General features: G+C 44.8%; 1 protein-coding gene across 5 annotated transcripts in view; it reads left to right on the forward strand.

The window, feature by feature from the left end:
- The first annotated feature begins 4,339 nt into the window (after nt 1-4,339).
- The window catches only part of CHST15 (carbohydrate sulfotransferase 15), a 44,745-nt gene continuing 26,679 nt past the window's right edge, over nt 4,340-22,405 (forward strand). The window contains exons 1-3 of one of the 5 annotated variants that reach the window (XM_019293911.3): nt 15,778-15,876; nt 21,415-21,478; nt 21,586-21,811. The gene's annotated coding sequence lies outside the window, so the exon portion shown is untranslated. Of the gene's footprint in view, nt 4,398-15,776; nt 15,877-21,414; nt 21,479-21,585; nt 21,812-22,405 lie in introns of those variants that run through there. The other 4 variants (XM_039554083.1, XM_010407853.4, XM_039554084.1 and 1 more) reach the window with 4 other exon arrangements.

A 22,405-nucleotide genomic window follows, 5' to 3' on the forward strand; every position in this document is an offset into this window, starting at 1 on the left:
TAAAGGTCGGAAGAGACTGAGTTATGAGTGAAGATTAAAGGAACTTAATATGCATCGCTTGGCTAAATGATGACTAAGAGGGGAATGATACCCTTCAACATGTACTTGGAGGGCACAGAGATCACCAATGAAAGGAACTCTTTAGGGTGCTGAAGGACACAGCTCAGGATGAAAGGATGGCATCAAGCAAAAGGCAGCTGGCTCTTGGCTGCCATCATTAAAATCTAACAGACCATTTGTGGGAAACCAAATTCTGCCACATTTACCTAATCAAGTTTCAGTATTAATTTTTGCCTGTTCCAGGGACAAAGGCATTGTCTTCAATTAAAGGCTGAGCATGAATTCCCAGAGGCATTCCAGGAATGTGCATGCCAAGAAGAATAATTCCCAACCCAAGTTGGGAAAACAGCAAAAAAGGCGTTCAGAATATCTGAAGGTTGATCTACCCTTTACTCAGAGCTGAAGGATGTACAAGATATGAAATTAGTGATGTGAATGTGCCTGTTGCCAGGATACCGGGGGCAAAATGAGAGTAATAATGCATTTCTTTAAAATATACACATTCCATTAATTCCGGTGAGATTACACCAATATTTTAATGGGAGAACAGACAACTAAGAATAGCAAATCTTCCTGCAATTTTCTCACAGCACCAACTCCCAGCCTCGGAGAAGAGCTGAAATAATCTCTGGGGGTGCCGGAGGGCTGTGGTTGCACATCCCAGGCCCTGCCTGTGTCAGACAGCAGCCGTGCATCCAGCGGGATGGGAAATCTGCCTGGAACTGGGCTGAGCTCGGCTCTGCTCGGCGGAGCGGCTCAGCGCTGAGTCCTAAAGCTGTTAAGTACAACATCCGTATCACCTGGTGGTTTTCCAGGCTCATTGCACGGAAACTCCCGGCTGGATTTACAGGTCCCGCCCAGGATGTTATTTGCTTCCAGCTCCAGCCACCCCTCTGCTTTCCCTGAAATAGGGGGGTCCTGAACGTGCTGGCTCAGGCAGCTCCCTTTGGGGAACGTGGCAGGTCCCTTTTCTCCTGGCAGCTCGTGGCACAAGGGGGACAGAGAGGTTTTGGGGAAGTTTTGGTCTTTTCCTGTCACTGCCCACGTCCGTTTCTGGTGGAATTAGGATTTGACATAAGGATATTACTTTGTGCTGGCACCCTGCAGCAACATCCCTTGAGAAGGGCTTTGGGCAGCACTGCCTGGTGATGGAGGTCATGGGAAAAGGGCTCCCCAAAAGCAGCCAGAGTGGGAAGCAAAATCCTCCTCGGCCCTTGCGGGCAATGAACTCCTTCCTCTGCTTTATGAGTTTGGGAGAGAGGAAGCACAAAACAGAAACATCTGCATTTCTAAGCCCTCTCTGTGAGAATAACCCAGAGACGCTGATGCTGGAATAGGCACGTGGAGGAAAAGCAGCCCGTTTCCCGGGATTAGCATTCCATTACAGCGGTGCTCTGAGGACACAATCTGATTTATTTATCCCAGAGTTAAATCTGCCTGTAAATGCACAGCTCTGCTGCTAGCAAACCCAGCCACTGGACCTGTCCACCAGATTTCTGCCCCAAACCACAGGCAGCAGCAAGGAGAAAGGACTCACATGGTTAAAAATTCACCTTTTAAATTCACACGTCTGCACTACTAATTGTGTGCCTGCTTTTCAACACTGCTGAAGGACTCTCCCATCTTTTTCACCACATAAGCCTGCTCAGAGCTAAGAAATATGTACAAACTTGTTTCAAAAGTGGGATGATTCTTCGTGTGTTGCAGAGTAAGCATGGCAACCAGCAGAAATCAGATTTACAGAGGTGGAGGTCAGGACCTTTCTTTTTATGAAAACCAATCTAGTCAGAGATAGCTCTACTCTAATTTCTATATTGAAACTTCTTCATTTCCTCCCTCTTTGAACTCTGAATCATGAGAATTAAAGGCCAGTCTTAGCTTTTAGATTTTTAGGCTGTTTATTCTGATTTTTCTTCCTCTGGCAATCATTACAAGGGCATGTAGTGACAGGACAAGGGGGAATGTCTTCAAACTGACAGAGGGCAGGGTTGGATGGGATAGTAGAAAAAATTCTTCCCTGGGAGGGTGGGGAGGCCCTGGCACAGAGTGCCTAAAGAAGCTGTGGCTGCCCCTGGATCCCTGGCAGTGTCCAAGGCCAGGTTAGACAGGGCTTGGAGCAGCCTGGGACAGTGGAAGGTGTTCCCTACCCATGGCAGGGGTGGCACTGGATGAGCTTTAAGGGCCCTTCCAGCCCAAACCATTCTGGGATTCTGTGATTTTTCCTGGTAACATGGTTCCTGGAGAGGGATTTATTACACCATTAAAGTTTGCATTTTCCTCCCTGTCTCTCCAGGTAACACTGAAGACAGTCTGTAAGCGTCTGTGAGATGGGCAGTCTCAACCTTTATGGAGTGCCTGGAAGTTTGAGCTACCACATGTGGAAAACACCACCAAGATTTCTACTCCAGCTGCTGCTTGGTGAGGAATAATGTAAACAGAGACTTCCCCAGGGAATTAAGATCTTGTTTTCATGACAGCTTCTTTGATTTTTTGTTATTTAAAAATACAGAGAAAGGAAGGGAGTGTAATTACACAGAAATCTGGCTAAGGATAATTGCTATTCAGAGCATCCCACGAGGCCAAAAAGGGCCTTGGAGGGCAGCATATTTAACTCAGAACAGAAACACTGAATATGTGTGAGTATTTTATAAATCACTGGTTTCACCTCATCAGGGTCTTTATTATGGGTGTTTTTTTAATTTAAAAGACAGGTGAGAATCAGATGTGATCTGAACAGAGATACATACATGGTTCTGTGGGAAATGTGTGCATGTGTGGCTTTTAAAATCTTTTAAAAATTTTTATGCGGTCTTACAGGTGCACAATCGCCCACTTGAAATCTTTAATCTGTTTGGCTCCCAATCAGAGCTGTGTAATTTGTAAACTTCTGCTTTGCATTTTACTATTAAGGTGCATATGGTTTCTCTGCAAAGCAGATTCCCACAGAGCTGTGTGAGTTTTAGATGCTTCTGAAAGTTAAAACCAAAGATGGGCTTGATCATGAAAGGAAGTACTAAAATAGAGAATTCACTGTTCTTTCATGTTCGGCTCACGCTTCATCGCTTCAAACTCTTAGAAATAATATTGCCGAGTATTAAACACATGGATTTAAGTTTAACAGTGTAAGGAGGGAAATATGAAGAGTTTTCCTTTTGATACCATTGGCTTTGCAAGTGTTGCATTAAACCTTGGAAGGAAATGGCATGTGCTGCACCTCAGAAGGGATGGGTGGATATCACAGACTTAATAACCAGACTATACATTTAAACATATATTTATCATCACGGAATCATAGAACACTTTGGGTTGGGAGGGACCTTAAAGACTATCTTGTTGCAACTCTCCTGCCATGGGCAGGGACACCTTCCACTATCCCAGGCTGCTCCAAGCCCTGTACAACCTGGCCTTGGACACTGCCAGGGATCCGGGGGCAGCCCCAGCTGCTCTGGGCACCCTGTGCCAGGGCCTGCCCACCCTCCCAGGGAACATTTTCTTCCTAAAATTTAATCTCAACTTGCCCTCTGTCAGTTTAACAGTTTTGATGTATATTCACTATACATATATATGTATATTCTGGTAGGATGTCTTGTTTGAGAATGAACCTTGCATTCACTGAGCAGAAGATTTTGGCTTCTTAGCCACGTTTGTGCGGTTGCCATTCCATTCCAAGTCCGGAGCAGGGCAGTGGATGCTGCCTACAGCCTGCCAGGTGTGCAGCAGGGAAGGTCGGACTCGCTCCAGCCTCGGAGCCTTGGCAGATCCGAGCCTGAGTCTCCTCGGGCTGACCTTTGCCTGCACGCCCGGATTCGGGATGCCGGTGCCACCCGCACACCGCTCTCTCGGGACAGCCCAAATTCCTGTCGGGGGGGCTCAGGAGGGGCCCATCTCCTTCCCGATGCTCTCGATCCATCCCCCGGCGCTGCCGCTGGCGGTTCTTGGGGCCCGGGATGCCCGGGGGATGCCCGGGGGATGCCCGGGGGATGCCCGGGGGATGCCCCGCACCCCCTCCGGCGGGTTCCGCGGCGCATCCCCCGCAGCGGGACCGCTCGGCTCGCACCCCATCCCGGCGCCCGCAGCCCCGGGGGACCCCCGCAGCCCCGGGGGGACCCCCGCCCCGAGGAGCCGCGGGGCAGAGCCGAGCGGCAGCACTCCGCCTCCCGGGCTGCGCAGCGCGGCCGGCGAGCGGCGGGGCTGCTCCCTCCCTCCCCCTTCCTCCTCCTCCTCCTCCTCCTCCTCCTCCTCCTCCTCCTCCTCCTCCTGGTCCTCCGCCCCCCTCCCGCAGGGCAGAGCCGGCGGAGGCGGCGGGCGCGGGGCAGAGCCGAGCCGAGCCGGCGGAGGTAGGAGCGCAGGGATGGGATGAGATGGGATGGAAGCGGATGGGGTGGGATGGGATGGGATGGAATGGGATGGGCGCTGCGGGAAGGCGGGGGGTGCCCAGGCCGCGGCTCCCCAAGTTTGGAGGCGGCGGGACTTTGCGCGAAGTTGGGCAGCGGCAGCCCCGGGGGCAGCGCTGGGCACGGCTGGGCTCGGGGGACGCGGGGCTCCAGCCGGGGGCAGCCGGGGGACACAGGACCGTCCCCGCTCCCCGGCGGGCTGGGGCACCCCGGGCGCTCCCCGGGAGCAGCATCCCCCGCAGCCGCGGCAGGAGCGGGGCACGGCGGGGGGAACGCGCCCCGGAGCCGGTCCGTGCTCCGGGGGACCCCGCGGGGACAAAGGTAGCGCAGATGCTGTCACTGCCCGCGCTGGGCAGGCCCCCGCAGCCGCGGATGGCGCTGGGGTCGGGGTTTGGGAGAGCAGACACTTGTAAAGGGGCTTTCCTGAAAGAGCCATTCAATCCCGGCAGCGCATCCCACCTGGGATGGAGCCGGGCATGGATGTTGCCATTCACTGTGGATAGTTTTGGGTGAAGAGGGGTATTTCTTAAATGCAAGCTGTTGGCTGTTAAAAATAGCTTCATAGCTGCTGAGAATGCAGGCAAGGTTCAGTGACGGGTTATTACGGTCAGAGTCTGTTAAGCAACAATTCACCAGCTGAACTTTGGCGGTCTCGTATGTGGGCTTCTCTTTTTCTTCTCTCTCTCTCTCTTTTTTTTTTTTTTTTAATTTTCCTCTGCTGCTTCATTGTAATACTACAGCCGTACTCTGCAGTGATCTGACTGTCTTAGGCACAGACAGATTTGTAGGTTAATAGGATATCTGAGAGTATTGCTTGGATGGTGCATCTAAACGCCCACCAAACTCTTCGATTTGGAATTTTTTTTAAAATTTAATTTTACCTGTTATATCATTCTATGGCCTAAAGTCCCCTTCACATTGACTTCCTCGTGTATGACATCAGAATGGTTTCACTTCTTGCATTGTTAGACAGACCAAAAACCCATCATCGTCATCATCATCTCCTGTAGAACAAACATGTTCTTTTGTATTTTGAGACTAAAAAAAAAAAAAAAAACAGCAGAGTGGCCAGCTGAGCACATCACAGATTAAATCTCAAAGTTTGCTGGAACTGTTCATGAAAAGTAAATATTTTTAAGGTTTAACTGAAAATTGTATGCGCTCGTTTGGATACACAAACACCTGATTGAACAGCACTGCACTTAATACTGACTGGGGACTGCTCAATTTCTGGCAAAGAGGGAAATTTCCATCAACAAAAGTCCCCAGATGTACATGAACTATACATATATATTTATATCTGTGCTGTTTATATACATATATGTGTTTATATACTCACACACATATGCACTCACTCATCAACAGTAAATGTCACTTAAAGCCAGCAAACACTGACAGAGTAGCTGCCTTGAAGCCTCTTCTTGTCAGTGATTAAAATGTTGTCACACGTCTCGTGCCCTGAGAGCTTCTCTGCTGCTGCTGCTGCTGCTGGTGCCATTTCACTCTTGGGCATTGAGTCAAAGGATTCATCTGGCTCTTCACATGCCTAAAGAAAGAAAATCAATTTGAATGCAGAAAGGAGGAAACTACTTGTATGAAGATTTAGTAGTGAAACTACCTTCTTTCTTTCCTTTTTTTTTTTAATAGCACTTAGATCCTGTGTCTGTGAGTGCAGCCACCGTGCAGTTCTGAAATCAGTAACAAAACAGTTTTGTGGCTCAGATTTTGCCATAGGAGGACTAATCTCAAATTCAGAGTGTTTTATTTGGTGGTTTGTAACAGGAACACGATGCAACAGTGGAGATTTACATTGCAAAACACTTAATTCCACTAATGCAGTGCAAGGCAGTAATGGATTTTATCTTCATTGCTAAATTAAAAGCAGGTACCTGAAAATCATATAAATGTGAAGGGTGAAGCAGACTCTCATATTTGAATTATTTCATGTGGTTGAAGGGGAAGGATGAAGGTGTGTAATCCACTAGCAGCATTAACAAGGACACGATCATGTAGGCATAATCACAGAGATGCAAATAAGGTACTGCTTGTGTTATATTTTAACATTATTTTAAGCAGCCTGTGGCAGGAGCTCTGTGAGAACGGGGAGTTTCAGTGGTCAAAGCTTTTGTTGGTAGCCCAGGTGATTTCAGTGTTGCTGAACATGTTTTTAAGGTGTGGCCTGGTACCAAAGCAGCTCTCAAAGCCTTGGTTTATATTTAAGACCAAATGGTTTGGGGGATGGCAGCAAACTCTGCCCAAGTTGATGAGCTATTGCTGGCCAATAAGGATTTCTTATGGAATTCCTCTGCTGAAGGGAATCCTTCCTATTATAAACTACTTTTCCTACACTGAGTGCTTCCTTGTATGTCCGTGGAGCAAAATCTCACGGTTGTAACTCAGCATTCTGTCACCACTGGGTGCTGACACAGTTTCCCCAGAGGTGAGCTGGCAGCAGAGGGCTGATCTCACCTGAATGACACGTGGATTTAGGAACTTGGAACACCCAGCTGTGCTTCTCTTCCAGTGCAGATGCATCACTTAGATGAAGAAAAGCCATGACACAAACAGATACCGATGTACTCCCTCTCCCTCCTAATTACCCCTACAGTTAATGTGTATCCCACCATCATGAACTCCAAGGAAATGTGCTCTTAAATCATTCAGTGCTACTCTGGGCACTTGCCCGATGTGGAACACTGTTTCTAACACCTCAGAGGGTTTGCAGAAGCTGTGCCCTGGTTTGAACCAGGCTCCTTAATTGCTGTCTTTGGACTTTCATTTTCCTCTTTAAGCCTTTTTTCTCTCCATATCTCGCACAGGGAGGGGTAATTCTAAATTCCCACCATACTCCTTGGCTGGAGTTATGCTGCTCAGCTGGAAGAATCCAAAGTGCTGTGGAAAAACATGGTAGATTTCCAATAAGAGAGCATTTTCTTCACCGCTTCCCCCCACAAATTAGTATTTCTTATTTATTTATGTTTCTTAGTGAAGTGCCCTGTTTTTCTTGCTGACCAAGTGTGGTGTCAGATCTGAAGTCTAAATACAGCTGTTCAGGGGAAGGGATCTGCAAGCTCCTGCAAGTTATCTCAAATTGTGCCTATCTCTCCACTAACACTGCAATTTCACTGAAACGAACTGATGATCTATCGCTTTGCAGAACCATCCTTTCAAAAACTCATGTGGCTGCCCACATACCTGGCAGAAAACGTGTTGTGTTCTTCCCCACGGCCTGTTGGGTTGTGTTTCCTAGTCTCAAAGACATGATTACAATTCTGTCCTGGTGCCTGGATTGGGTTTTTACAGGCGAGGGAGACAGGGAAGTCCCCGAGGAGGTGGAGAGCCTTGTAAGTGGGAGCACTGTAATCCTTTGATTACACAGCTGTGCCTGACATGCCACTAAACAGCACTTCAGGGGCAAGCAGTTAATGTAGCTTTTCCATGGAATATTTATTAATTTATGTTACACCTGGTTTCCAGCAGCTGTTGGACGTGGCTTGTAAGCTTTAGCTTTAAGGAGCGTCCTCTGAGGGAAGATAAGCAGGTGATGCCTTGCAAGAAGAAACAGAAGGAGAAATGTTTTCCTGATGGGCACTGGTGGCTGATGGCAGTGACAAGGCAGCTGTGGTGGTGATGAGAGACCTGATGAGGTGGTGAATGTGAGCAGGAATGAGAGACATGGCACACTCTGACTCATGGCCTCTGTCCCCTCTGGTGGCAGCACACCAGAGGTCACAAGACAGAATCTCAGACTGGTTTGTTCGGGAAGAGAACTTGAAGCTCATCCTATTCCACCCCTGCCATGGGCAGGGACACCTTTCACTATCCCATGTTGCTCCCAGCCCCAATGTCCAGCCTGGCCTTGGGCACTGCCAGGGATCCAGGGGCAGCCCCAGCTGCTCTGGGCACCCTGTGCCAGGGCCTGCCCACCCTCCCAGGGAACAATTCCTTCCCAATATCCCATCTATCCCTGCCCTGTGTCAGTTTGAAGCCATTCCTCTTGTCCTGTCCCTCCATCTCTTGTCCCAAGTCCCTCTCCAGCTCTCCTGGAGCCCCTTTAGGCCCTGGAAGGGGCTCTGAGATCTCCCTGGAACCTTCTCTTCTCTGTGCTGAGCACCCCCTCTCTCAGCCTTTCCTCACAGGATTGATGCTCCAGCTCTCTGATTGCTCTGGCCTGGAGCACCTCTCCTGCATGAACCCTCCAACTCCAACCTATTGCCCTGCGTCTTCTCATTCCCAGATCCACCTTCCTCAAACTCCCACAAGAGCCTGAGCTGCCTGAAACATTCGTTTCCCAAATCTCAGCAGCTGGCTGCTGATTTCCTTCTGATTTTGCCAGAAGTGAGGTAGCCCACGTAAGCTCCAGACACATTTTTGGAGCTGCTGGTGGTGCGAACCTTCCCCTGTTGGTTTGCTGAAAGCAGCCACAGCCCCTGCAGTGTTGGGGATGGCAGAGGGCACGTGGCTGCCTCCTGTGCCATGGGTTTCCTTGGAAATGAGCCCAGTCCTGTGGAGAAACGGTGGGATGGAGTGGCAGGGAAGCAACACAGGCTTTTATGTGTTTATACACCAAGCAGTACAAAGTACACACTTAATATTCTAAAACTTACTATGCTATCATTTACTCACCAAATAAGCACAGCGTTTTATAAATAAATGGGGGTTTATGCCAAATCTGTATCTAAGGTGGGTCGTTCCTCACTGTAAAAGGTGCAGATCTGTAGCTAAATAGCAAAATACTCAAACTGACATTTTCCATTTGCTTCACGCCTTCCAGTAGGAAAAAATAAGTTTCATGAGGAGATATTTTTTTTCCTGTAGAAAAACCTTGATTTTCAGTGTGGGTGAATGCACCCTGCTATCTCACCGTAAAATTAGAAAAACTGATGAGAGTGAAAAAGGCTTTTTGTGCTATTATGTTGTATTTTGGTTTTGCATTTATTGGTGTTGGGCTTAAATATGACAAGATGAAGTTAGACTGGTAACTTCTCAGGATTGCATGGAATAGAGGGAAGGTCATTCCTTTCAAATAAGTCATTGAGTTCCAGGTGAGTTTCAGCTGGGGAGAACTCTGAGGTCAGACAGGAGTGAAGATAAAATGTAAAGTTCAAAGTCATACAGAGGAAACAAGATAAGACTGCTTTGAAAAATGAAAACCTCTGCAAGGTACAAAGTGAGAAAAATAAAGATTTATGTGCAGCATGTGTGCTTAGGAGATGGAAGAAACCTGGCAGTGTTGAAAGAGTGCTCTGAGGGTGGGCTGCACATGGATGTGAGCTTGCAGTATTGGATGGTTTGCCCAATTTCAGGTCTTGGAACAGTGTGGAGAAAAAGCATTTAATTAAAGTGCTTTATAACTGGCTCCAAATGAGTAGTGAGATACCAACAAATAGGAGAGACCTCAGGAAAAGAGGTGCAGAAATTAGAATTCTGGATGGTTTGGCCCATAATTTGGAGGAAATGTAAGAGCCCAGTGTTAGCCTTGCTGTGCCTAAACTGGGATATAATGGTCTGAGTGCCAGAATTTATTAATCCAAAGAAAAAGGATTCTTTGACTGGTGCAGCCAGGAGGTTTGTCTGTGAAAAGCTGGAAATAGGAGGAAATGGAGAAGGATGGTTTAATAGTTTATTAGGAGAACATAATGAGATGGGTTTGCCTGCAGGCCCAGCTCCTCACAGGGGAGCTTCATCTCTTGAAAATTCTTTAGCAGCCCTTAAAACCAACACTTCCTTGCAAGCCCATCAAATACCTTATCTAATACTCCTTCCCAGCCTCTTTGATTTTGGTTACTTTTTAGTTGTAATTTGTCTTTTTGCTTAGCTCTGTGGATATTAGCTAATGTTAAATAGATACTGGTAATGTTAAGTAAATTAAATGGATAATGAATCTCAAATTTTCAAGTTCATCATTTTGCAGATGTATTTCACTCTGTTAGGCTGCTGGTTGGGCTCCTGCTCTTCCACCCCTTCTTAGTGCATTTTTAGGGCTGCTGCTGTACAGCTCATCCTTCTGATTGCTGAAGCCTGAGGATATTTCCTGGGGCCACTTCTGGAAAGGATTTTGGGTGCTGCTGTTGCAATGGAAGAGGGGCAGGTTTTGAACGTGTCCATCAGGTTTTGAGCCCGTGCCCTGCTGATTCCAGGGAAGGAATACTGGTCCACATTGTGAGATTCACACCTTCAGCATCAGGGATTCTCTGCCTGCTTTGTGTCTCCCCAGAGCTCCAGGCTGGGATAGCACTGTGACATCTGGGTTGTAACTGCATCTATTGCAAGCGATAAAAATTCAGATAAAAACCCTGCTGTGCATTAAAGACTGCCAATAGAAACTGCAGCACGAGATGCAGTGATGGGCTCTTAACTTAAAAAGACAAAACCATGTTCCTGAGCACTCCAGCATTGAGTACTACAGCTTTATGCCCTGAGCAACTCATTGGAGCCGTTCGTAAAGTAAATAATTTAGATGAAAAGTTTCATCAATTATAAAGCTCTGAAAACAGTTTCTCAGGTTGAGGATTAACTTGCCCGAGGATCAGATAAGGATAAATCAGAATGAAGCTACTATTGCACTTGACATTTAGTAATAGAATTACTTTGTAAAGCTATTTATACCATCTTTAAAGCAGTTCCAACAAGAAATGAGATGTGAGAAGCAAGCAGAAGGGAGGAGTGGAATCTAAGCTCATCCTCTCATTGAGGAAGGAAGAAATAATAATTTGTCTGACATCAGGTGATTTTAAATGGTGAAGTTTTTAACCCTTCAGAGTAGATTTTTGAGCATTACTGAGAGATCAGCAAAATGAAAAATACACAGCAGAGTAAATGCAATCTAGATTGGTATCCATGGAAATCCCACTTGGATTTATCTTGCATTAAGCTAGATCAGGACTAATTCACCTTTTGGGTTTGGGTGGGACCAGAATCTTGTGGGAGTGGGAACAGTTTTCCAGCTGTTTGGAGGAATTCAGAGCCCTCTGCTCCCCAAGGTGTGTGGCAAGGCTGGAAAAGCTGGGTAACCCTCCAGAGCTTGTCAGGGAGCAGCTTTTACTGGGGTCAATAACTCTCTCAGATGGGTTCTGCTCACCTGCTGCTCATTTCTGCTACAGCTGTAAAAATTGAGCATTCTGGTGGTTTGCTATCAGAGTTAGAATGTTGCAATAACTCATTTGGGTGTAATACAGGGGAATGCATAAAAAGCCTCTGCTGAGTTTTGATAGTGTTTTCCTGTAATGATACTCATTAAGTGGGTGTAGTCATCTCTCCAGTTTTCCATTTTTTTTTGTCTTGCTGTGCTGGTACATCAGATAATAAATGAAAAAAAAAAAAAAAGCCCTAAAAATGTGCCCTGAAAATACAAATAAACATGTAAATACCAACAGTATTTTTTTTTGGACTACTAAAATTCCTACAATCTAAAGCTTTCCAAAACTGCAGAATGAACAGGCACTTTATGACAATTAATATTTATGCATTAAAAACGTGCCTGTTACTGAAACAAGAGTATCCCATCCATCATCACTAAGCATTTTACACTGCAGAATTTTAACACCCTCCTTTCTGTGTTTTGAAAGATAGGAAATAATTCCGAAATAGCAAATATCATTAAGTTGCATTTAACAAAAAACTTGGAGGGTTTCAAATGAGATAATATAAATGCTATGCTCATTCCAAACAGCAATTCTCTGGATGAACCTCTGGCTTCATTAAAGTCAACGAAATGTCTTCCTGCTGACTTCAGCATGCCAGGATTTCAAAAAATAAATTGAAATGGGATCTTTAAAAGTTTTCTTCTTGATGAGTGGCTGGAGCCAAAGCCGTTCAGCTGTGCTTTTCTGTGCATGTGTTATTTAGCTCAGCCAGGAGGTCTTAAGGTAAAGATAATGTCTGGTAGGGAGGAGGGAATGTGAGCAGGAAATAATATTTCTCTTTGAAATAATCCATCAGTAGCTGTGCTATCCCAGAGGCCCCTTTTCATGGAGATCCTGCAGATGTGGAGCCCCCTTGCAGTGCTGAGGGAAGCCAACCGTGCAGGTGGACATTCCTCTTGAGGACATTTAGCCCCTAAAAGTGATGGAAAAGCCCCAAAGTCCCACTCTTTATTTAAAAGTATTGCCCTGCTGTGGTGTGCAAGTGCAGAATTCAGACATGGGTTTGGGGACATTTTTAGCTTTGTCCTCTTGGCACCAGGGGTTTCCATGCAGCAGTTGAATAGGAGGAAGGAATTAATTTGATTTAGCCATGTCAAGCTGAAAATGAAGTTCCTCCTTGCACATCCTTCGAGGAACCCTCAATGGTCTGGATTTAGCTGCCATCCGCTCCAATTTTGCTGGGATATTTTTGAACTTCCTCTGCTGATAAATATTTAGAGTCTGTTTATCTTTCATCTCATTTCTGTTACATAGTGCTTACAGATTTTTTCCCCCCCATAAATACTTATTACTGCAGAAATTGGTGTTGCAAGCCTTGATATTGCAGTGCCAGCAGTTTTGTAATTTTAATTGAGGCTGGCTGACAGTACTTCTATTAATTATCCAGGAGAGGCTTATGGCTTTCTAAAAGAGAAGTGTATTTCTGGCTGGAGGAGTTCGAAGGGGAGTTGTAATTGCTTTATGTCTGGAGTGCAGGTTTAGGTGCAGGATGCTTGGCTGGATTAGATGTGGCCATTGCTGAGGATCAATAAAGCACGAAAAGGGGAAAAGCTGTTTCAAATTTGTAAAAGTTTTAGCTGCCAGGGTGCTGCTAAGCTCAGAATGAAAAATGCAGCTGTTTCTTTTGGGTTTAATTAAAATCCAATGAAAGACAATTCAGAGAGACCTGAGTTGATATTAATTACTTTGAGCATGTGAATAATTGGGGCAGGTGAAGGATTTCCTTCACCAAATTCTGCACAGCCTTTTCCTTTAGCCTGGCTCTATGTGATTCTCACTGGTGCTGCCCAGCTACATCTTAGTGCTCTTTTCCTATGCCTTCCAAATTCCTTCATGGAGCTGTGTTTTTCCTGATGTGAGTATGACAATCTCACTTTAATTGGATAACAGCAGCTGTCACCCTGCAAGAGGGATGTGATGCCCAGGGGTCTCAGAAGTATCTGTGTGAAAATAAATAAATAAAACATTTAAAAAGCTTTGCTAAGAAGCAGTAAATTTAAACACGGATTTAGTTAACAGCATTGAAATGAGGTGCCATATTCTATTACAGTATAAAGCCACCAGATGTCACTTATTTTGTGCACCACTGTTCTGGGTATGAGCATGCTCTTGGCATAGAAAAGATTAAAAAGAAAAAAGGGCAACTTGCTGTAAGTGGCTTTGTTTCTGTTTGTGTTCCTAATTGGCAACTGTCTTCCTTGATAAATATTTTCATCTTAAATAGATCGTATAAACTCATTTCTCACAGATCAGACAGACTTGCATTTTTTACGAGCCTTAAATGTCAGCAGTGCCATTTTGAGATTCAGTCTTTAAGAAAATAATTAATAGGCCGACTCCATTTCCAGAAGGAGGAGAGTACACTTTAAGAAAGGATGGTTTTATTGTTGTGAGCTGTTCTGTCATCAAAGACACTTCAGCCAATGGATCACACAGATATTCATCTTCAGCCAAGTTAAAAGCAGTGAGAGGAGTTTTAAAGTCATGCAGGAGGTGGAAGTACTTGTGGAGAGAGAAAGGAATAATTCTGAAATCAGAGATCTGCTACTAAAGTCGTGCAGTTCATCCTCAGGGTTTAAAGGCTTCGAGGAGAAGTGGAGCAAAGGTAGATGGAGAGGTGTCTCTAAAGGGGAAAAACAACACTTGGTACCCAATGCAAAGCTGGATTTTCCAATTCGGATGGGCATGGCCAGTGTCAGGGAGCAGGATGAGCTGACAATTCCTCACCAGTGAGAGTGAACAAAGGGCTCCTCGTCCTGTGTGTGTCCTGCTGTTCCACTGAGGATGTTCCCTCCCATTACCAGAGATGCCAAATTGAGAGGCGCAGACCCTCTTCCCACTTTGTGGTAACACAACCCTCCTGCTCTTTCATTTTTTTGGCCTATACTCAATGGCAGCACCATTAAAAAGGGGAAATTTAATTTTCTGGGCTTGAAGCAGGAAGACTGAAAATTGAGTAATTCCCTGAAGGGTAATGATTAGTGATTTTTTTCCCCCTGTGGTAGTACTGTAGTTTGTTTTTACATTTTAAATGTGTCTTCTCCCTCAGATTTCAGCTTGGGATGGAGTCATACTCACTCTGTGGATCTCATGCAGGTTGGAGGATGTAAATCCACAGCTCTGAGTGAATGATGTGAGAGTTGCTCTCTCTCCAAATAATTTTCCATTTCAGTCCTCAGGAGCAGCTGTGCTGAAAGGCTACCTGCCTTCATTTTTCATCTGAGGTGAAAAATGTACTCCAGCATGGCATTCTCCAGCTGGAGGCAGACTACATGACACACTTTCCTCTCCCTTTTTCTTCTGTGCTTGAGCCAAAATAGAGGTGAGCAAAACATTCCTGAACTGATAGAAAGTGTTGGCTTCTAAATGCACCAAATCAGTGTTTTAGCACCTCGTATGAAACCAATTATATTAATGAGGGCTCCAGTTCTTAACTGGGAGTTGTTTATGACAGGGAGGGTTTCATTTCCTACTGCAGGTCTTGCACCATTGCTCCCCAAAGTGCCATCTGCCAGCTTTGGCCCCAAAAAGTGCTCCCTGCCACTATTGTGCAGGGAGATTCTGGCACAACTCTGGGATGGGGAGCACGGCTGCAGCTTGGGAAGCTTGGAAAATTCACTTTCTCTGTCTGTTGAGCTTATGAAAGACTGAAATTCATTCTGGTTAATATGGTTACTGGGGGAAAGTCAGAGTCAGTGCTGTCTGCCTTAGATGGGTTATTTAGAAATTGGATTGCTGGTGGCCTTCTGTCTTGTGTAACACAAATCTGAATTTCATTCAAAATCCCTCAATTCCCATGTAATGGGATTCTGGACGGTGAGTTAGGAGATCTAGATTTTGCTTGGACTTCTACCATTTTATTCCATGTGATATTGCAGGTGGCACATGCCAGAACTCTGTCATTTTGTCACCCAGAAATGGAGAAGCACCTTTGAGAAGCCCTCCGAGGTCTCATGCTGGGAGTTACCCACCCTTTATGGACCATAACCAAACCCCAAGATACATTTGAGTGCATTCTGGCCTGAGGCTCCCGTGTATGGCATGAATGGTTACAACTGCATTTTCCCATTTAATTAGTTTTCCTCTTGGGCAGAAGCTTCTCTGCAAAACCACTGATAAGATAATTCACGTTGTATTTAAACGTCCATGTTTGGATAAAACCTTTTGTGTGTTTCAGATCAGTTTTGTTGGCCCTACACAAGTAATCTGCAGGGGGAATAGTAAGAATAACATCAAGTGCAAGTTTTCATATGCAAAGGAAGGAAACCCATGTAGTGGTAAGGTTTCATTCTGATTTGCTATTCTTCTCAAAGTATAATTTAAACCACTGAGCCATGCAATAAAGAAACTGAGGAGTGTTATCAGCATATAATTTATTTTTTCACTTGATGAGAAGAACTGTGACATTTTTTGAGTTTATAGATTATTCTGCAGTAAGTACTTTGATTATAAATGGTTTGGATGCTGAAGGCATTTTCCAGGATTTAAACATGCAGGAAAAACTGCAAATTAAATCAAATGATCAGTGAGTGGTGAGACTTAGAATATTTCTCTCCTGCACCTAGGACGGTGTTCTAGAATGTCTAATTTTTCATATCCTGGTGAAATAACTGCTGTAAAAGGAGCAAGACTTGGTTATTCACATGGGAAAATTGGAGAGTCACAGAATGGTTTGGTTTGGAAGGGACATTAAAGCTCATCCCATTCCAGCCCCTGCCGTGGGCAGGGACACCTTCCACTATGCCAGGCTGCTCCAAGCCCCGTCCAACCTTTCATTTTTGTCCAGGAGGGCCAGAGAGCCCATCCCTGGCTGCCTTCCCTTGTGGACTCTGGTCTGGAGCTCTGCAGACCGGGAGCTGCTCTCCTGAAGCACAGAGGAGATGCACCAGGGGATCACCACACTCGAGATGCCAACTCCCCCTTGACAGCAGGAGCAGAGATGAGCTCGTGGGACAATTATTTTGCCAAAGAGTGGAGTTTTTCATGGCAGGAGCACCACAGCAGCTCATGATGCAAAAACTCAACCAAAACAACCAATTTTGTCTGGCAGCCTCCTCGCCCAGACTCAGGAGGGCTCGCCCAGCCGGGTGACAGTGCTGAAGTGGTGATCATGATTTAGAGGTGAAGGTGGCAGCTTTAGGTTGATGGTTGGCCTCAGTGATCTTAAGAGTCTTTTCCAATTTTAACAATTCTCTGATCAGGCTGCTGAATTGATGTTGGAGCTGTTGCTGTCAAAGCCAAGGCAAGCAGAGCTGGTGGGGTGTGGGCACCACAGCTGGTGGGGTGTGGGCAGTGCTGCTCTTTGGACCTCTCCTGAAGAAGACATAAGGCAGGGTGGAGGGGCTGCAGTGCCAAAACTGCTCCAGCCCAGCTGCTGAGTCACATTCCCAAAGCTTTGATGGAATACGTGGCATTTCTTGGCATTTTGTTGCACATTGCTGTCTTTAGCTATGGGCGTGGAGTGATCTTTGCAGGAAACAAAGATTGATACAGCTTGTGGTGGCACTGCTGTGCTTTTTAAACACTGTTCTTGAGGGTGGAAAGTGTTAAAGACACTGAGGCAGGGCAGCTTCTACAATGGCTCATTCCCAAACCCACACGACTCCGTTCAGTGCCCACTGAAAAATAACTCACTAGCATTACTGATAGGACAGCTGAGGACACACTTGTTTTTCACATTTCTCTGGGTCTGAGGCACCAAGAGAAGTGTTGCCTCTTGCAGCTTGATGCACCAACTGGACTGAGCTCTTCTGCTGACCAATACAGCCTTTTTCTATTCAGTTATTTGCATATAATATGCATATTTTATTTATCATTGCTTTCTTGGGGCCAGGTGTCACTTTTGAGAAATGAACATTGCATTCCTCGAAAGCTCAAGTCCTCACATATCTGACAAGGCTTTAGGGGTTTTCCTTAGTGTTATTATTTAGGTTATATAGTAGTGCTTAGAAGGAATAAATGGGCTTGGAAGCCACCTCTTCCAGCCTAAGACACCCCAGGAAGCTTTTATTTCAGTGTAGTCCTTGCTGCAGAAATAGATTAAGGAATTTCTAATCTATTTCACATTAAAAACATACCATCCAAATGTATCTGTAGGCTCTTGATGCCATCTTAGTCTCTTGTGTGTCTGAGAGCTTTGAATGCATTAACAGCCTAAACCAAGTTATTACATTAATCTCATGAAATCAAAGATTCATCTCTTTGACTCAAGGTAAACACCATCAGCAACAGAGAAATTTAACAGATGGAAATGCATTTCAAAACTTGGGAGGCAATTTTGCTGGTGATTTTTTTTGTTAGATATGTTAATTCTGCTAAAGTTGGAGTTTGTAAGTTCCTGTGAAGTATTTTGTGGGGTGTGTTCTGGAGATGCTTCCAGTTCTCTGCAGAGCTTTATAACGTTAACACAGTTTCAGTCTTTCTGCATTAGAAACTGAGCTTTTTGGGTTATCATTAACAGTCATGCATCTGTTCTTGAAAATCTGGCTGCCAACTGCAGTTGATGGGATTTGTGTCACTTCAGATTCCTTGTGTGATTTGCCTCAGTAAAAGCGGCGGAACCTGAGCTCAGAACTCGCGCTGGTGCCATTTCAGCTGCAACGTCCTGCAGTGACTCTGTGTCCTCCTCTATTTGTCTGGAACCAAATACATCAAAAAGCACTGCTGTTTAAAAATAAAACTTCATTTTACCTCCCACTGTTCACTTTCGTGCTCTGCTGCCTCCAGGGACACGGGGATTTTTCATGGGAGCGAGAGCTTTCTGGCTGGAGCAGAGCATTTGGGAGCAGTTGTGCTCCCTTTCTCCTTAGAACTCTGTTCTCTGGGCTGTGTCAGGAGATGCTCTGTCCCACAGAGCAGATCTTGGACCCCCAGACATCCTTGTGTAGCTCCCAAAAGCTGTTCAGGTAGGGATCAGTAAGGATCTGAATAGATGGCATTTGTGCCATCTCAGAGCTCCATTAAGGGTGGGCTTAGTCTTCTCAATTTCTCACTGCAAAACCTTAAAAAGTGAATTTTGACCCGTCTGCAGCTGAAGCAGAGGGAGAGTGGAAGGTTAGTTTGGGACAGTTTCCCAATAACAGAAGTTAAGTAATTAACATATCCATTGGAAAAAAAAAAGTCTCTTGGAACGCTTGCCTCGGGTTTCCTCTGCCCACAAATAAAGACCATCTAGTTTGCTAAGCTAAATGTTGTCTTTATATTGAAGAAAATGTTGCAGAAGAGGCAGGGTGTGAGGGAGTGCATGCCAAATTTCTCTTGGTACATTCATCATTATGCAGAGTTGGGGTTTTGGTTTGCTTTTTAAATTTCTTTTTCCCCTTGGTTTCTTTTCATGGAGATTCAGTAAAGAACACTCTCAGATTTTTATCTTGTTTGTTTACAATCTGCAGGCCAGCTAAGTGCAGTGTAAAGCCTGAAAAGGTATTTGTGGTTGTGTTCTTTCCGAGTGGAAAACAAACGTACTGAAGCCAAACACGAGAGAAACCTGCAGGAATAGAGAGCCAAGTCAAGGGACTCAATGGTTCAGTGGCTGAGGAACAGACTTTCTTGTCATTGCCCTGGATATTACAGTGTCTACTTACTGGGTTCCATACACAGCATGGAATTTTTCCCTTTTGTTATGACTGTTGTAAACTGGGCTCTTTGTGCAGTTGCAAGATTGCTGGGCTGGATTTTGCCGTGTTACGAGAACAGCATCCACAGCTGTGATGTTTTTGAGAGGCTGGTGACAGAGTGCAGCACATCCTCTCTCTTCCACTAGTGGAAATCAGTAAGTTAAGATTTTGAGTCCCTTGAAGCTTGTGACAGAAGTGTTGTTCTTTAGATGTGGTGACATGAAGATAGGACAATCATGAGTGTTTAAACCATTATCAAGTGGCATCAAGTTCCACACCAAGTGTGTGCTCTGCCAACCACACGTACCTCAATAGGCCACAAAGCCCGGGGTGTAGAGCTGCAGAAATGTCTTCAGAATGGTGGGATCTTGTAAACTGTTTAATAAAATCTTACTGCACTTTTGTGTAGTCAAAGAGCACAGACTAGAGAGGAGTGAGTGATGCAGCCCAAGCCTTTGATGAAACACTTAGGAATAGTGGCAGGAGACTTTGGAAGTAAATGTTGCTCGACTTATGCAGAATAAATGCTTTTCTCAGAAGCTGGAAGCAGTATAATGACGTTACATCAAAAAGGTTTTGCTTAATTAGGTGTAGCCAGCAGTTACCTGCAAGAATTTTATCTGGTGATATTTTAGAGATAGCTAATTAGAAATTTCTTGAGAATGCTTAGTGCTTTCTTGGGTTTTCCACTTTGGACTCTGAGTCCGCTTCACCTTGTAATAAACGTGTGGTTTCTTGGTTAACGGGCTGAGGTTCATCTGATGTGTCATTGCTTAAAGAATTAAAGTTGTTGAACATTTAGAGAAGTTACTATCAAGCTTGGAACAGAGTTAGGTTTTTTTAAAAGTACTGAAACAAAGCCCCAGTTGTGATTTGGCATCAATGAATAGTTTGAGTTGAGTAATTTTTGTTTGAATTTACAAGAAACTTTAATGACAGACTCTAATGCTGAGTTTGTCTTTTCAGGATGCAGCTGTGTATGTTTCCTTTCACCCACTCAGCACTAGATGAAAGATGAAATGCCCTATTCATGAAAAAGCACTTACATGGTACTTATGTACAGATGAGATATGTTTTTCCATCCATTTCAAGGCATGTCTCGCAGAGAAGGTACCATATATGAGTCACAAAGAAAAGAATTCAGATGACTCTGTTAAGATAGTAAAGTTTATGGAGAAAATTCAGCTTGGGGGTGGAGGAAAATCCCTTCTCAACCACTAAAAATCAAATGAGCAGCTGCGAGCATTTACATTGCTCTAGAATTGCTATAACTGTATTGTGTTCAAAGCAAAGTTAAGCCTAAAGTAGACTGATCCCCTTTGAGAAAAACTGCTTATATATGAAGTGTGAAGGTGTATCAGATGAATTCTAGTAGATACCATTTGGTTGCATCATTGCATACAAAACCATTTTACCACAGGATGAGATAAACAGGCACCGAAGGCATTACGTGATGCAAATTCTATTTATTCCATACAATGTTATTCATCCCTCAAAAGCAGCCTTAAATTAGCAGCTGATCTCTCACAACCCACAAGATTTAGCAATTTGTGCTGCATACCCCTTGCAAAGTGGCAGAAATTATTAGAGATCAGATGGTGGATAGAATATGTTCCTCGCTTTAAATCAACCTGAGGTAGCAGCTGCTAAAATCAAGGAAAATCAAATGTGTAAAAGGAACAGGATGGTAATCAGAGTAACTCATAACTGTGAGTTATGCCCACTGTTTTGCAGCATGTCAAAGCTGAAAATGCTTGGCAGGACGTTGGAAATACTCTCGGAACATTTTTCCACCACGTGCTGGTTCTGGACCAGTAATCAATGCAAGAGACAAAGAGCTGGGCTTAAAATAACCCTTCAGCACTGAAAGATCCTTTCCTGCAAATCCAACTGTGCTACACCAGCTCTCCACCTCTCCCTCGAGTAAGAGTCAGCTGGCACACTGAAAGCAAAGCTTTATTCTCTTTAGCGCAGTGAGGTTCTTCCACTATCCCAGCTTGCTCCAAGCCCCGTCCAACCTGGCCCTGAACACTTCCAGGGATGGGGAATCCACAACTTTTTCTCTTGTTCAGGTAGAGTGATGAAATCACTGTGCTGTCCTCACCTAACTGAGCTCTGCATCGAGGGAAAACCTTGTATCTCTATCAAGTAAGTTGCTCCAGAAGAGCTGTTTGAGTAATTGCAGCAATATCTTTCCAGAGTCAATGAAGCAGCCTTGGGAGCCTGAAATCAAACACGATTCACAGAGGACAGAAAGAACCAGGTAACTACAAAACAGCTGTGTTTGAGACGTGAGCTCTGTCAATACCAGACCAATTCTTTGCCTCGGGCGTTTTCTGAAGATAAACACTTATTTATTTCTGATTACAGCCTGACTGCAGGGCGTATGAGAGCTGTACTTAGAGATGATATTTTTTTCCCTCTTGCCAACCCCCAAACCTCTTCAATTTGTTCGATAAAAATAACTGCAGTGAAAGAGCTTCATAACAGATTCAGCCTTCGTGCTCCGTGGTTCCCTGTTGCACTCGCTTGTAGAACAGGAATTTGGCTGATTTGTGGGCTGAGAGTGGGATGTATTCCTTGAAAGAGCAGGCAGGTAAGAATTGCTGTTATTGTAAATTATCGTGATACCCTGTTTTGGGAATGAAACCTCAGCAGCTGTTTGGTCTTATTAAAAATGCAATTAAAACATTTGTGGCAAGACCAGCCTCAGCACATTCACTTTCTGCACCTGAAGCTGTATTTCAGGTGATCCCTGTGCCTTACCAGGGAGCTCTTTGCTTATTTCTCCTTTTTCCATATAAGAAAAGAAAGTACATAGGGCAAATTTAGACCGAGCGATTCTCACTGATATTAAATCACTGCATGAATTATTTAACCTTCTGCATCTGTCTTTATCCTATTTTGGCATTGGTGGCTGTCTGGGCATTTAAGTAGATGCATTTTTCTTAAGAAGGGGTAAAAATTAACTCCCGATAGCATCAGTACTTTATTCTGGCTCTTAGTGAATCGATCATTTTAATGAGGGACTGGCTGGTTTTTGTTAAATAGATGCAATTTCTGGTTGTGTGCTGAATGTCAGAACTTTCTAATCTGGCTCCAGATTTTTGGGAAAGGAATCTGTGAGCCCCACAGGATGGGTGCATTGGTTTATCCTTGTTTCCATGGAATGACCCCCAGGACCATGTGG

This window comes from Corvus cornix, chromosome 6, assembly GCF_000738735.6.
Source record: "Corvus cornix cornix isolate S_Up_H32 chromosome 6, ASM73873v5, whole genome shotgun sequence".
Lineage (NCBI taxonomy): Eukaryota > Metazoa > Chordata > Aves > Passeriformes > Corvidae > Corvus > Corvus cornix.